Genomic DNA, 13,128 nt, shown 5'->3' with positions numbered 1-13,128 from the left:
CATACCACAGCAAAAGCTTTTATAATCATTCCAACTAAGTAAATGAGCATAATACCAGTAACATTCGGAAAAAAAGTAATAGTTCAAAATTGCTATTAAGCAAAAATGTTTGTATGTTTTGATGGTCAGGCTTATCAGGTTGAACTATACTTTTAAGAAATGTTACAATTTATGAGACCAAAGTATCAAACTTAAAATGTGAAGATAACACAAGATAACCATACTTAAAAGAAGTGAAAGTACACAAGTGTAAAAAAATAATGAAAATATAAAAAAATGAACCTTAAAATGAATGAAAAATTACCACTGTAATACAACTACACATCTGCACACGAAGGATTCTACACTGCATCAATGAAGGTAGAGTGAACAAGAGTCAAGGGGGGAAAGCTGGACTGGAAAGGATACTGAACTCAAAAAGACACACCGGAGATACTTCCTGCAGCTTTTTCTGACTCATGGTATTTACCTACGGTGTGTCTTTTTGAGTTTTTTTGGACTGCTGATCGGGGAGTATAGTAACTGCAATGGATACTGGCATGAGAAGGAAAAAGCAAGTGTAGTCAGGAGAGCTGCTGTGCCTACAAATGCACTGCCAGGGAGTTCTTTTAAACTTCTTGTACAACCCAACACAAAAGTCGCAAGAATAATCAACCAGTCCAGATAAATCTGAAATGGAACAGCCAGGAGTGAAGCCTACTAAAAATTTCAGTAGTCTGATGACACAGAGGTAAGGCCTTTATCTGCACCTCAGTGAACTGTGTTCACAAAGACACGGGCTGTGAGTTGGGCAAGCACAGGGTGGGGAAATAGGATGAAGTGGCTGACAGTCAGCCCTCCCTCACAGTTAAAGGTTACAGGGATTCTGATGACTCTAACCTCTCATGAAGATCAGGAGTTTCACAGGTCATTTTACTATGATTGAGGATGGTGATGATGATGATGAATGATGTCATGACATCACTGCATTGTATGCTGAGCAACAAATTGGAAAGGGATGGAGTTTGGTGCTCAGAAAGCAAAGCACCATTATGCAGTCTTTCTGTTGATGTCCCATAGATTAATTCTTTAGGACCTGCCAATATTCCAGTGGTAATGGTTTTGTGAATTGTGCATGATCATGGGGGTGGGTGGGGGGGGGGTGGACTAATCTGCATAAGGAATAGGTTTCTGGGGTACCTGTAGAGCACAACGGAGTAAAATAGCACTTTGGATCTTGCTTCACTGTATAAGGCGCTTTGTAAATTGCAGCAGCATTTTACGTTTATAAATACTGCTCCAAGTCCTTATTATGATAAAATCAGCTCAGAACAACTGCCATATGTTGTGAATGTACGTTTTAAAGTAAATATATGTTATATGTATGCTTTTACTTAGGATATTTGGAGAGCATGTTCAACATGATAAAGTGCCATATACGGAAAATGACATTCTCCCTAAAGCATAATGACATTCTCCCTAAAGCATTCAAACAGCATGAGCTGGCTGTTCTAGGGCAGGGTGAAGTGTGTCAGCAGACAGACCACTTGTGGGTGGATAGTGTATAAAATGTGAATGCAGTTGGGTAGAATAAAGCTGGAAGTCATGACCTGGGGGTAGGTACCCCAAACACGTCTCACAAAAACAAAAGTAGTTCTATTCTCACTTGGAAGTCAAGACCCAACATTAAGTACCCCTGGCAAGAGGCAGTGAAGTGGGGCATGTAAGGTAATAAATTTAAAAAATGTAAGTGCTCTTTCAAGGGAAACATATGGTAATTTACATAAGCTATGTTAAGGCTATACTGTAAATAACTGTTTAAAAACTGAAGTAAAAAAAGCTGCATTATACTTGCATTTTCAGGAAAGTATACTACATGAAAGAAAATGTGTAAAATGATACATAACTATATTTGCCAGTGTGTAAATGTATTACAGTTTGACAAGAAAACTAATATATGCTTCACGACTGCGCATACTATTTTAAGGTTAATACTTTTTGGAAATACTGAACTAACTGAAATGTTATTTTCTTATTTGGACTCATCTTTCTATGGATTTCACCCACCTCAAATCAAGCCCAGTACCTTTTAGTGCACCACTGCTAACAGTAATTAAAGGTCAATCACAACTGTGTGCAAGACTTGCGCTGCACAAACATACCACACATTTAAATAGAGAGCTCCTTGCTCAGATCTCTCTAACTGAAGTCTACTTAAATGGGCAAGATAATTCAGCACATGTAGGGTGAATGTAGCTGAAGCAAATACTTGCTTTTGAAATCTATCCAACACCCAAGACTCCCTGTTCAGGGATAGACAGAAGAACTCTCCTCAGATAGCTCTTTCATACTGGCCACCATCACCACCATGATGGCATCTACTGCAGGCCCCTTACTCCAATATGGTCTATCTCTGGGTGAATTGAAAATCTTATCAGGGTTGTGAGGAATGGGCTCCGCCACATCTGTCTCCTTCCATGCCTGTTGGGACACTCAGCAATTTGTCTGCTGGGGGAACCACCTAGGAATTAGATGGTCCACTCCGAAGGCCTCAAGGAAAACCAGCTCCTGGGAAAGGGCACTGATGGACTAGCCTGCCCTTTGCTGTAGTAATTCAAGGATTACCCCAAAGGAGACGTCTTTTAGGGGGGACCCTTCCCACTCACTGAGGTCAGTGCCATCTTTGAGAGACTCTTGTGCGGAGTGTAAGTGCCTTGTTTTGCATAATTGCTTTCTGTGGTCTTCCACAGGGGGAGGGCGATCTAAGGAAGAATAAAAAGAAAGGAAAGAGCTTGAAAGATGGGTTTGCTCAACACCAGATGGAGATGGCTATCCTGACTGGATAAGGTTACTAGAATTTTCAGACATGAATGAGGGTCTGGGTAGATCTGAGCAAGGGAGGGTCACCTCTTCTCTTGAATTAAACAGAGCTTTCTGAAATGCTTCAAAGATTGAAACTAGACTTGAAAAAGTTCTTCTTGGGACCAAGAACTCAGACAGAAGACCTTCAAGTAATCTGGTCTGACTCGGATCCAAAGCAGAACTGGAGCCGAACTATCAAGGGCCAAGGCGCCAAGGAGAAGAGATAATTCCAGTTGCGTCGGAGTCCACCCCGATGCTGACCCCACCCCCAAATCTGACTCTGTCATAGTCATGTGGATAAGGGACATTGTTAGATTTGAAGATGTCCAGATTATTGACTCAGTCAGAGGGACATCCTGGCAAATACTCGGATCTAAGATCACCACTGGATCCAAAGGTTAGACTGGGAAGGAGTAACCAGAAAAAGATTTGATGGGCTTGATTTCTCCACCCCCAGAGTGGGGCAGTGGAAATGACCTCCATCTGTATCTGAGTCTTCAAAAATTTTCTAATCATTCTATTGATGTCAGTTTCAGTGAATCTTCCTGATGGCTGCATGGACCTAAAAGAAGTAGCTGCTGAGATCTGCCTATAAGAATTATGGCAAGGTGTCTCAAATAGTAATGTGGGGATCAGATGTGAGATGGAGATGGGATTGAAAAAAGACTAACTTTGGCTACACTATCACACCAAAAAAAAAAATAAATAATAAGGTTCATAGGAGTTTACCAGGCTGACAACCCTAGAGTCTTTATAAGCCTAGCCATGTTAATCCCGGGTTGCCCCAATTGTCCTTGGTTACATGGAAGTACTTTACAGATAAGTCTTGACTACCCCTGTCCATGAAGGACATGGATGCCATCCCATGGGTGAATTTGCGGTCACCCATCTATTTGTAGAGGTTGCTCTTGAATAACGTCATTGAAGAGTTCTGCTTTACATGAACTGAAGTTTATTCAAGAGCAGCGGCAATCTCTGGGAGACATACCTGTCTCTCCAGCATTTTCTGTTAATCTTACTGGCAAGGTTGAGATCCCTAAAGTGAGTGACTCTAGTGCTATTTGATTTGCGGATTTGCAGCATTTCCATCAGGTCGGGGTCAGACACTGACCTGCAGGCTAGGCACAAGTCACCTCTCAGTAGCCTATACGATACAGAGTACAGTGACAGGACTTTTAGTCTATCCACGTAGGTCATGGTTTGGAGGCCCTGTATCTTCTTAGTGAGAAACCTCTGTGGTCTCTCCAGTTGCTGCAGGTGTCTGGTGAGATACATGCATAAGGGAGCACTGTACCCTATTAATGGACTGATTAGAATCGAGTAAAGTGGGGTTATAACACCCTTAGAATTGGATGTGATACCTTTACTAATGAGATGTGCAATGTAAAAGGCTTTCCTTACCACTGTGGAAACCTGATGGTCAAAGTTCAGATTGCTGTCGACCTGTATTCCCAGATCTTGCACTACTGGGTTTGAACTTAGAGGGGTGCTGTCAATATTGTAATTAGTGGGAAATTCTGTTTTGCCAAGTGGGATAACAGTGCACTTTTTTGTGTTTAGTTGTAGACCGTGACATTGGCACCTGTCATTTGTTTGTGTTAGCCCCTCCTGTAATATGTTAACATCACTAGAGGACTCAATGATTGCTCCTAGTTTACAATCATCAGCAAACTTAGTAAGCCAAAGGCTGTCTACTTTAGTCTGGACTTCTGAGAAACAGATTCCAAATAGAAAGGGCCCAGTACAGATTCTTGTGTACACCACTGGTGACGGGTCTACTGGTAGAGGTGGAGTCACCAACTTTGACAGTATGTGTTCTGTTAGTGAGCCAGTTAGCTACCCATCTAGTGATGTAAGGTTTAACACCTAGCTGGGAGAGTTTTTCAATTATACCCGAGTGGGGGATTGTGTCAAAGGCTTTGGCTATGTCCAGATAGGTGGTATGCACTGTCTTACCTTCATCTTTGGTTACTTTCTCAAAGAAGTCTACACAGTTCAATAAGCACAATCTACCCTTAATGAAGCTAAACTGGGTTAGGGCTAGAGTTTGAAGGTCGCCTATGTTCTTGTTGATAAGGTGGCTTTCTTTTTTGGGACGGTCTGGTTTTAATCAGATCAGGTAGAGCCAAGTCTATACAGTTGCTAAGATGAGTATACAGAGTTTTTGTGTATATCTCTGCATAGGAGTCATTACTGCCTGTGACTGCAGGGGCTATAAAACTTTTTATACAGTCACTTAGTAGGCTGCAGTTTGCTTTGGAGAAGTTCATTAGTTTTTTTCCTTCTTTGGGATTGTGGGGGTCCAATAGTTACTTTGAATGAGACTGATTGGTGGTCCAACCATTCCAGGAAGGGTATCACACAGGGGGCAATGCAGTGACCACCCATGTTGGTGAGCACTATGTCACGGACTTTAGAACCTCTTGTGGGGGTAAAGACTATCTGTTCCAGAGCATTTGCACTGACAAAGTCCAAGAACATCTGGGCGAGCATGTTTTTGCTTGTGTATGTTACCCAGTCAATGGAGGGATAATAGAAATCTTCCATGAATAAGGTGATGGGCTGTGTAGCAAGTGACTCCAGTAAGTCGAGGTAGGCATTGTGCTTTTCTTGGTTCAGGTATACAAAATTGCAATAAAATACAGCAGAATAACTCCTAAAATGAAAAATGAAAGAGACTTATCTGAAAATCCTGATGCAGCAGAATAAAGAAGCACTGAGCCCTGGGGACTATGTATGGCTTATTTAAGCTGCAAACGAGCACTGGGGAACTGTTAGGGCACAGGGGTATTATGCGAAAGGGGGAAGGACCCTTAACTTTGAATCCAAAGTCTGAAAGTTGCCAGCATCAGATGCAGTCAGATCCGACATACCCCTTATGTTAAGATGAATGGAAAAGACAACATTGGATAATAACATATGCTTCACAAGTGTGAGCACTATTTCAGGATTAACACTTTTTGGAATTGCTGAACTAATTCAAATGTTATTTTCATACTTGGACTCTTGTCTTACTAAATCTTACCATTTTCCCTTGGATTTTCCCTTGCAGTGACTGGAAAGCATCTTTCAAAATGTGAAGCAAAGCAAAAGACTTGTGTAATCCTATTTGAGACTTGCAGACATAGACTGGTAATAAACAAATTTACTGCAATCCAGTTACTGAATCTGCTTGCTAAAACATATAGTAAATGTACACTGCCTCTTGCAATAGTTGATTTTTGCCTTACCCATATAAGCTTCATACAACCCAACTACAGATCAGTGGTATAATGACCGGCTTCCCAGGATTTCACCCACCTCACATTGAGCCCTGTGCCTTTCAGTGCAACAATACTAACAGTAATTGAAAGTCAATCTCAATTATTTTGGGCATATGTGCATGCACACAGACACACACACACACACACACACACACACACACACACACACACACACACACACACACACACACACACACACACACACACACACACAGAGTACTGGAAGGAGGGAGGTATATATATATATATATATGACAAAAGCTGTAGTAAACTACAAGGAATTTAACTATTTTTTTGGAAGAAAAGGCATAATAGGATATTTACATGCAAACTGGCCTCTTCGGACGACCAAGTACCCTGGACTGTGTTCCCCAGATAATGCCCCACACACACCCCCACACCCTAACTGGGAAGCATTTATGATCACTATGGCCTTGGGCTGTTGGGGAATGAATGGACTGCCATGGAGTAGTTGATCAGACTGGATCCACCAATACAGATCTCTTCTACAAGTGTGTGTAATTTTTATTTGATAAAACACTGACTGATGGAAGACTGACCACTGAGGAGCCAACATCCACTGTAATATCCTCATGTAAAACCTGGCCAATAAACTAAGGTTATCGCAGCTGCCATAACACCCGGAATTCGAAGAACTGTGTGGGCTGAGACTGATGTGTTGTCTACAACCTTCTTGACTTGTGACCTTATAGTTAGAGCTCAGTGTGGTGGAAGAGAAGCAATGACAGTCTTTGTGTTGAGCAGTGCTCCAATAAATTCCAATGTCTGAGTTGACTGAAGTTGTGATTTGTTGTAGTTTATGGTTATTCCTAGGACAGCACAGGTGTGGAGAACCTGATCTCTTAAATGTATGAGTTAATGTCTGGTTGGAACAGTTATGAGCCAGTCGGAATCCTTACAGTCTGAGGTATACTGCTACTACTACTGCCATGCATTTGGTAAACACCCTGGGGGCTGTGGTGAGTCCAAGGGGCAGTACTCTGAATTGGTAGTTATTGGCTCCCAACCAGAAGCGTAGGTACTTTCTGTTCATCTTTATGTGACAGTAGGCATCCTAAAGATCTAGCAAGCGCATCCAGTCGTTCTTGCCCAGAAAAGGGAGAATGGACTGAACAGTGACCATCCGGAACTTGGTTTGTTCAACAGATTTGTCTGGATTGTGAGATCCAAAATTAGTCTCCAGTCCCCTGACTTTTTTTTACACTGAAAAGAACCCTGAGTAAGTTTTGGATCCTACCTGGTCTGGTGGGACCTCTTGGATGGCTCTTTTTTCTAGCAGCTTTTGAATCTGAATTGCTCTTTAATCCCTTTGACTGGGTGGAACATCGGGGAGTTTTCTGGGAACTAGAGGTGGTAGGGAAAACAGTATTATATAACCTCTGTATATAATACTTGGCACCCAGGTATCTTTTGCTAATTCTAGCCAGGCTCTCTGGTGCAGGGATGACCTTCCATTTACAGTCTCCAGGGGTGGACAGTCAGGCCTCCGTTCAGGAGTGCAGGTAGGGTTTACCAAAGAAAGATTCTTGTGAGCCCTGGTTTTGTGGGCCACCTCTGCCACAAGGGCAACAACATCCATTGGAGTTCCCCCCTCTGCCTCTGGGAACAATTCCTCCATGTGAGTCATGGAATGGACCTTGGGACTTCTTGAACCACATTTTCTGGCCACTCCATTGATTCCTGGAGAAGGATCTTTGGGGGGGGGGGGGCAAAAAACATATGCCCAAGGCAGACAAGGTCTTTCCATCTTTCTCAGACCTGGACAGCATTTCTTTCACTTTATGGCCAAAAAGGGTAGTTCTGTCAAAAGGACCACTGAAGAAATTGGACTTAAATGGCTCTGCAAAATCACACAACCGCATCCATTCTTCCTCATGGAAATGCCTGAACCCAAAGATCTTGAGGTTCCTTCCACTATGGAAATTAATATCATGGAACTATTGGATATAGCCTGTAGGGTTGCCACCTGAGAAGTTACTGAATCTTTAAACTCTGCAGAGATGCTTCCTGAAAGAGTATTTGATAATCCCCTGGTCAAATCTCTCTGAAAATGAACAGCATATGCCAGATAGTTCAGCAACTGCAAGGCAAATGTTGCTGAAGCAAAGACATACTTCCCTAGTCAATCCATCACCTGCGATTCACTGTTGGGGGGGATAGACAGTGGAACTCTCATCGGCTAGTTCCTTCTTCATGGCAGCTGCAACAACCATGGCATCAGTTGGAACCGCTTTCCCCCAAAACTGTCTGTCCACAGGTGCTGCCGTTATCTTGTATGGTCTCTGAGGTATGGGTTCTGTGGAGTCAGACTCCTTCCAAGCCCACCAAGAGATCATGTCCACGAGCTGTTGGGAGGGTGGAGTCACCCAGGAAGTAGAGGGTCCTGTTCCGAAAGCCTCTAGGAGTATGGATTCCTCCAGCACAAGGTTGGAGGATGTCCATCCAACTCTCTGCTTCAGGATTTCTAGGATATCTCTGAAGGGAACATCTTCAGGAGGTGACTGTGGGGACCCTTCGCCTTCATCGAAATCCGTGTCTTCAGTGAAGGACTCCTGTGGGGAGTCTAGGTGTTTCCTCTTGCACATCCTTTTCCTGTATGCTTCCTCAGTGGGATGATCTTGGGAAGTCTTGGAAGAGGAAATCAAAATTCCCTAAGAAGGAACCTGAGGTTTCGGTACAGAATGTCCCCATTGAGAGAGCTGTTGTGGCTCCAGGTGCTGCAGCATCATGGTAGAGTAGGTAGGATCCAAGGAGAAAGGTTCCCTCAGGACTGCCAAGGCAGCAAACAATCTCTTCACAGCCTTGAAGGCAGAGCTTGAAAGAGCTAGAGAGAGGCTCTGATATGGGAAACCAGATTTCTGAATCACCCCCCCTCTCTCTGATCCATCGGCATCACCCCCAAGGAGGAAGCCAGAGCCGAACCTGTCCATTGCCAGAGAACAGAGATAAGATGACTCTGAAAATTTCGGAGTTGAATGCTGCACTCCGGACATGGCAGGCAGGCTTCGTCTCTGAGACCTCTCAGAATCCGAAAAGGTCAGAGGTCTCAGAGACAATGTTGGATCCGAAGATATGGAGATCCTCGGATCTGAGACAGACTGGGATCCTGAAGCTCTAAGACAAGATATGGTGTTAGAGGAGGAACTTGCAGGGGTGGTGTGGTGGAAGGTCAGGCAACCTGATTCAGAGGGGTAGGTGCTGGGGGAAAACCAATCTGCCCCTGTGCTGAGAGGATCTTCCTCGCCACTCTCTCCACATCTTCTTCTGTGAGACTTCTGGAAGAATGAGAGGAGTAAAGGGAGGGGGAAGCTGGTCTCTATGAAAAAGGAGATGGAAGCTTGTCAGGTACTGAGTCCACTGACAGAGAATATCTAGTACGAGGGCAATACAGAGTCTCCGAATGCTGTGTCTGATCCAAAGATTTGGTCTAATCTGACCTGGATTGTGCCGGAACCATAATAGTTGCTTTAGAAGTTGTAGGATCTGAAGGAACAGTCGGATCCTGAATTTTCACCTTTTTCTGATTTGGGGATGAGACTGGATGTTTAGCACTCCTTTTCCAGAAAGAGTTTGAGGAAGATTTTGATGAGATGGAAAGCTTCAACTTTGGAGACTGGGATATGGCTTCTCCAAAAGAGGAAGGGAGAAGACCATTTAACATCAGCTTACTTTTACATTCAGTTAAGGCTCATGGATTGAATCCATGGCAACTTGAGCAATCTTCCTGTAAGTGTAATGGACCCAAGCAGTACACATAAAGCATGCATCCGAGATAGGCAACTTATGTCCACATTTGGAACCTTTCTTGAAACCCACAGGTTTGTCACTCATTGTGCAATCTCTATATCAATACTATCAATATGTGAACACTTTTAAGATAACGACAACTGAAAATAGTAACTCTTTTTTTTTTTTTTTTTTAACAGGAAGGAAGAAGAAAAGCAGAGGAATACCACCAACGATATAAAAAACTATGACCAGGTCATAAGGAAAGGGAGAGAGTAATGACAGTATCTAGCAGTACCAAGTGTGAAAGGGGAGTGGAAAGACAGCAGAAGTAATACAAGAAGAAATAATTACAACACTCTAAAAACAGTAGAAGATAAGGGGAGGCAAGGCAATACCACCAATGGTATGTCAGAAATGTGACTAATCTGTAAGGGCAAGAGAGAAAAGAACAGTAGAGATCCTAAACCACAAACAGTAAAGACTAAACATTAAAAGGTAAGCTAAAGAAAAACACTGTTCAATGGAAGGAATTATGAAGAAAAAACTTTACTTATTCAATACAGCTCAAGAGAAACTGGTAGATCATGTCCGTTAGCTAGATGTGGCAAACGAGATCTGTGGTAATTGACAGGGTGCGTTATGGGTAAGGGAGAAGCTGGAGAGATCTGGTGGCTGCAAGCTTTATCATCATCTGTGTTGGATCCAAAGGATCGGATCCAAATTCATTTGCTGAGGACAGAATGAAGACTGACAACAGCAGATCTCTTGTTTTTCTTCGCAACATATTTCCAGATGTTACTAGTGTATGCTCTAGAGCATTTGCTTTCTCATCTGATATCAAACTATTCTTTTAGTCAGTTTTGAATATTAAGCTCTGGTCACAACTGAATTCCTTTCCTTACTAACGAAAATTTTTTCCTCGGATCAGACTTTCACTGTGATACCTTTCAGAAGATGTACTTCTGCATTAGTGTTAGCAACCTTCCCAGTTATTTTACTTTTATTTCTTCTGCCACTGGTAACTGCAGTAACACTAACATCTCTTCATGCTTTTCTCGTAAATATCCTCTGCTCAAATCATCTGCTAAATGTAATTCATTGCTTGACTTGTGTAATACTTCTAGATTATACTTCAACAGATTAGGTGGCATACACTGTAATCTCAAAGCTGTCTTGTACAAAGATTTTCTGAAAATGTTTTTCCAAGATCTGTGGTCTGTTTTTACTTGGACCTCTTTAGACATATTCATAGAATTGTTCACATTCATATACGTCTGCTAACAGGTCATTTCTACACAATAATATCTCTTTCATGCACCTCTAAATGCTTTTGGCTCAATGGAAAAGCTCTATCATCTTGTAGGATCACAGCTTCTGTATCACTCCGACTATCATCTTGATGCAGCAAAACTGGCTTTCTGTCACAACAGTATTTTAGTATTGGTCCATCTATAACTACTTTCTTAAGCATGTCAAAACTCCTTTTTCTCTTACTGGCTCCAATGTCATGTTGCATCTTGCTCTAACAGCTTTCTTACAGCATGACTACTGCGGACTTACTAGATGTAAAGACTGCTAGACACTGCTTAATTTTCAGAAATCTCTGTAAGCCATACATTAGCTGGCCTTAGCATTTGCACAAAAGATCAGATCTTTTATTTGGATCACATTTCAGATGCTCTGGCATCAGACTATTTCTCATATATTTCAGAACTGTCACTCTTATTTTGTATTTACTCTTAGCTTGAAATGTTACTATCTTAATTTGTTCAGTGGTTGCATCAATCTCTTCTTATGTTCTCATGTCTGATCCCGCACCTCTGTATCATCAATTATGTTTACAACACCTTCCAAGCCTTCAATTATTGCTGTAGCAATTCTTTCGAAAAGTTCATGTCCTTTGTATCAAGAGTAATGCTGTAGGACAACTCATAGAAGCAACTCCCTTCAAAATAATACAAGTGGCATTGATATGTAAACCTGAGTTTCTGGTGGTGAGATTGCCCTCTGGCCTCCTGACCCCCTTTGTTAAATATACAAACTCCAGAATTGCACTTCTTTGATGTAAGGTAGCAGTTTAAACAAGTTCTCATTTTTAACAAAACTGCTCAGCCTACTGACGTTTGGATCCTCTCTGGTGCTTTGAAATACAAACAGAACTCTAAGGAATTTCAGACTTCATAGCAGTATATTAAATATACACAAACTGGAGCTTGACTCATCTAGTTTTATTCATCAAAAACCCTGGTACGAATCTACTACTGAAAATAACAGCATTTGGCATTCCTGATACTACTCCCTCAACAGCAAGCAATGGCTAATGTTCTGTTTCAATCAAGCACTTTATTTAGAATCATACAAAAGTGGATATTTGACCATGATAGTCTTCCAGTCTGTGGGCTGTAACTGCTTAACAACATACATGGTTTCTGTTTTTTTTAATTTCTGTCCAACTCTACTTCTAAAAGTTACACATAGTTTTCTTGAAGGATGAAAAACTGGTACATTAGGTTTCATTTGCATGTAATAGTTTCCTGATAAGCATCCTAATCCTGTACAAATAAGGATTATCATGTAGGATATCACATGTAGGCTATCACTGCTGTGGTTCTGTAGAGTGTCTGAGATATCTGTGGGACTGTGTGAAGCCTACTCTATGAATGCAGTCTTTGCTTTTATACAGTGAATTTGTTTTACCATCGCCAGCTTCTTACATACCAAGTGACTAAAAATATTAGAAAACCTTACTTCTTTAAGTTCAACTGTTTTAGAAAGTAACTGGAAGTTCTGTAGAGTGTCTGAGATATCTGTGGGACTGTGTGAAGCCTACTCTATGAATGCAGTCTTTGCTTTTATACAGTGAATTTGTTTTACCATCGCCAGCTTCTTACATACCAAGTGACTAAAATTATTAGAAAAACTTACTTCTTTAAGTTCAACTGTTTTTGAAAGCAACTGGTCCACGTAGGTATAAAAATCCAAAGTTTTAATACAAATAGGTGAGCACTTTCCCAATGATCAACATGTGTTTGATGAAGCAATGTTGATCTTTGCGAATGCGCTCACCTATTTGTATTAAAACTTTGGATTTTTATAACTACGTGGACCGGTTGCTTTTATTCCAGTTACCTTCTGCTTTGGGTGTATTAATTTTTGGATTTGTGTCTACCTCACTTTGGGTCTGTTTGGGAAGGAACTTTGATGTGTTTTAAAAAGTATTCCATACTTCAGATTTCTGTGCTCATGTGCCAGCAGATTTAACCTAATGGTGCCA

At 41.7% G+C, this 13,128-nt stretch overlaps 1 protein-coding gene across 6 annotated transcripts in view; it reads right to left on the bottom strand.

Moving 5' to 3' along the window:
- The window catches only part of SLC29A1 (solute carrier family 29 member 1 (Augustine blood group)), a 1,418,904-nt gene that overhangs the window by 243,672 nt on the left and 1,162,104 nt on the right, over positions 1–13,128 (bottom strand). The gene's annotated exons all lie outside the window — the stretch shown is intronic.

This window comes from Protopterus annectens, chromosome 1.part0 (assembly GCF_019279795.1).
Source record: "Protopterus annectens isolate FY-2018-M chromosome 1.part0, PAN1.0, whole genome shotgun sequence".
NCBI classification, from domain to species: Eukaryota; Metazoa; Chordata; order Ceratodontiformes; family Protopteridae; genus Protopterus; species Protopterus annectens.
The sequence above is the reverse complement of the archived record's forward strand: the minus strand, read 5'-3'. Positions and strand labels throughout refer to the sequence as shown.